The sequence below is a fragment of the Drosophila rhopaloa genome, unplaced genomic scaffold (genome assembly GCF_018152115.1).
Source record: "Drosophila rhopaloa isolate 14029-0021.01 unplaced genomic scaffold, ASM1815211v1 contig_163, whole genome shotgun sequence".
Lineage (NCBI taxonomy): Eukaryota > Metazoa > Arthropoda > Insecta > Diptera > Drosophilidae > Drosophila > Drosophila rhopaloa.
Genome location: NW_025335043.1, coordinates 6,739,229 through 6,743,477, shown reverse-complemented (window position 1 = coordinate 6,743,477; position 4,249 = coordinate 6,739,229).

Below are 4,249 nucleotides of genomic sequence, written 5' to 3'. Positions count from 1 at the left end.
GTGTTTGAAGGTGGAGTTTCGTTTCTTTATAATTATCGAAGGTGGTTTTTTTATTTAATGGAATAATTACATCAGTAGTTGTGATATTCTAATGCAAAAGACAATATTGTGATGTTGAGAATTAACAGAATACAAAATGTAATAAATTTTTTTGCAGTCTTTTGTTACTGGATATCATTGGGAGCAAATCGACAATATAATTATCTTAGTAATAGTTTTATTATCGCCAATCGCCCTTCTCTTTTTTTCCCCAACGAGATCCTGCAATTGAAATTCAAAGTGCGTACTCGTGAGCCAAATTGAGATGACCCAACCGCTTGTTAAGCAGCTTTCGTTGTGAAAGGCGATCGCGATCCTTTCATCGCTTTATTTTCGGAAAGGATCTGGAAGAGGGCTTCTTGCCTGCTTATCCACAGCTCCATTAAATTCATTAAAAGTGCATCAAAATGTATCAGCAGCGGTCCGCGTAATTTGCCTGTAATCCATCAGCGTGTCGCCATTGACACCCGAGGGGCCCTTCACTCGCCTGGTCATTTTTAAAGGTTTTATATAAAAATATGAATTACAATGTGCGCCGCAACATGTTAATAAGATGAAGTACGTGAATATGCACTTCGGACATGGGACTTACCGACTGACTGACTGGCAAATTCAATTAGGCGAAACGAACCGAGACATTGCAGTGCGATAAGTGGCCGCCACAAAAGCCGCAAAAGGCAGACGAGGCCTATATCCTAGCTTATCCTGATCCCGATCTGCGGTTGAAGTTCCTGCCGCAGTTGCACTTGCAGTTGCAGTTGCTGTTGCAGCTGCAGATTCATTGTGTGCGAAACGAGCCGAGTGCGTAATTTAATAAACTCACAAGGGCAACTAGGAGCAGGTTCAGGACATTTGCGACAACGCCTGCCAGCAATTCGGGCGAAAACTAGTCGGAGCAACTTTAATCCCGCATCGCATTTGCGTAATAAAGGTTTCAACTTTATTGTTAATTAAATGGCCGGGACATGTCGTGGTCGAGGTCCTTTTCTCCTTTAGCTCCTTTTCCAGCTCTTGGCCCAAAGGCCCTTTTGAGTTCGCAGCTGCCTTGTCTTCAGACCACGTCTATCAATGTAAACGTGATCTGGCCATAGCCCGAAAGTGTGGAAATTATAATAAATTTAGCCGCATTTGGCCCGCAGTTTCTGCCGGCCGTAATTATGCAGACACCTTGCCAGCATTTCGATCTCCAGCGAACTGCAATTGCATACTGCCATATTGACAGCATGATGGATGTTTGGATCCCAAGTAGTCTTGCACCGAATCAATATCGATTGGGCTGCTCGTGCTACAAAAGGAGCCTTTTGCATATATGGAGGGGCATACACTACAACAAAAATAGGTTTTTTATAAAATTGTCTGATTCACTAACTAATAGCAAAGTTTTCTTTAAAAAAGTTGGAATAATTTTACTATTTTACTTAATTATTTATTGATACTATGTCAAATTTTATAAATTGATCTTATATTAATTTTCAATAGCTATAAAATACTGCTCTTTTCAAATCTCTTATTTTTATATATTTTTTTTATGAAAATTGATGTATACTGCAGGATATGCATGGTTTATTTTGAACAATTTTATTTTCATATATAAAAGCTTTTTAAAAATGATTGTACAAATAGGTATTCAAAGGCCCATCAAAAATAAATTATTAAAAACATGTTAAGAGATAAAGCTTTTAGTAAATAAGTTTCTAAAATATTAGCTAAGAAGTCCGCTATATTTGACATTTTCTAAGGATTCATTTATTTAAAAATATATATATATTACAGCTTTAAATATTTAAGAGGGCTCATTAATTTATGGAGGAACTTTTAAGGATACTTTTTGTGGAGTGCAAGTATTGCCACGGGTGGTCTGCCGTCAAGTGGCTGGACATTAAGATTCGTCCGGCGACTACCGTTGGCCATTTAAGACAATAAATTTCATAAATAGCTTATGCATAAAATGCAGTCCCTGCCGCCCCTCCTTGGCCCCCTTCCCCTCCTCCGGGCCCATCCATTTGGACCCGGCTCTGAACTCCCGCTGCGATGATATTAATTGGACGACATAATTGCGCGGCCACGTTGGCCATATTAATGCGGAGAGCGGTCCGTGGGGTAATTGCACTGGAAACACGTTCCACTGGCAGCACTCCCCAATCGAAGACGGCGAACTACTACTGGAGTTGGAATTTGTATAAATTTGGCTAACTTCGGCTGGCCAGTCCATTGAGGGTCTTCTTCCGTAATTATAGGTTTGTGGCACTTCGTTTTTTTTTTATTCGCCGCTGCTTTTTGGCGGCACATACTTACACACACACACACACACTCGGCGTGGCCGCAATTATCGGTGTGTGTCCGCCTTTAATTTATTGTCTTTGGCGCTGCCCTAAATCCAATTGTAATACAATACGCGGCATTTATCATATTTAAGTACCGGCTCCAAACGCACACACATCCTGTATTTACGGCCTGCTAATACGCGGTTTAAGTTTAATGAGTGCAACGAGGGTAGCTTTCGCTCTCCAACTTATAGTTCTTCATAAAAGGATGCAGCAATTCATAAAATTATTATATATGGCTGCAATTTCATCAATTTTTAGCATCTGCAGCATAATATTCATAAAACTTCTGTTCATATAAAAAAATGTTCATTAGACTTTTATTAACATAATATATAAAACCAACTATATAAAAACATACGGTTGGGAAATTATTTTATGACAGTGCTGGTTTCAGTTTTATATTAAATACTCATAATTCTAAAAATAATTACTCATAATTTTAAAATTTATTTTTCTGAATACTTGTTGCTTTTTACATAATAATTTATATTATCATATTTTTTCGAGCCAATTTTAAATTAGTAAACTAATTTTTTCTTTTGTCAAATTTTAATATTTTTATCATTTGATCAAATACCATGTTTTCACGTATTTTTTCTCTGAAGTCTCCATATTTTGTCCTTGTTTGTTCATCATCAGGCTGAGATTGATTCGAAACCAGCCAGGACATTGTTATGATTATAAATAGTTATTTTATGCGCAGCTTCGCTCGGCTCGGGGCTTTTCTCTTCTCTCCAGAACGTAAAAATCGGTTAAATGGACTGTGCTGTTTATTTTTTCGTAGTCCCTTAATAAGCCCCATGAATAATGGGCAAATAAAAGAAGGCGTCTGAGGGAGGTTGATCCTTGGAGGACATTGAACATGTGTGCGAATGTGAGTGTGGCATGTGTGGAGGGGTGGGCCCAGAAAGAAAATGGCGCTGGGCCAAAGATGTGGCAGGAGATAAAGACGGAGTCGAAGGAACAGTGAACAGAAAACATGTCCAGGCGAAATTGCGCACAATTACGGGGCAGAAACGGACTGTACTTCACTCACCCCCCAACCCCCCCGCGCCTTATCCAAGCGGAAAAGAATTATTACGTTGAATTTTCCCCCAAAAAAGCAAAGGAAAAGAAAACGAAGCGAAAGAATTCTCATTTTTTGATAGCCCACCAGGACGATGCCGCAAGGATACACGGAGAACAAATTATTCAAAATGTTATTAAAGCATTTAAACTAACAACCATTTTTTAATAATATTTATAGGAACTTCTTTTTATAAAATAAATAACATCCACTTCAAGGTAAGACAAAATATTGTAATTATTTTGTAAACATTAAATGATATGATTTTCTAGGATAGTATAAACAATGTCTTAGCCGGAGGTTAACATTATAATAACAAATCAATATGTACATATTTGAAGCGTTTTTCCGGTGTTTTAAAATACAAGTAATTTGTGAATAATAAATAAAATATAAACAAAATAAAAAACAGTGTGATACGTTTATAAGCATTTAAAATGTTTTTAATAAACTTGTGATTTTGTTATTTCCATGAAAAAAAAAATTAAAAATTGTTGATTATTTTAAGGTTTTTCTATATTTTTTGTACGTTCTTTATAATTTTTTTCTGCGTATCCAAGGATGTGCCAGCTACATCTCTTGGCTCACGTGCATATGACAGTGGAGTAAACAATTTCATTTCGCGCAGCAGGACCCACAAGATAACTGCTACAAACGAGACGCAAGATGCTGCAGCGGCGTCGGGGTGGGGGGTTGTATTCGAGGGGGAGGGGGTGGTACAGGAGCAGCAAGGACAACGACAGCACTTGAGTTCTGTTTTCGAAGCCGAGCAAGAACAACAACCACCGGTAGCAGCAGCATAAGAAGTTGCGTAAAT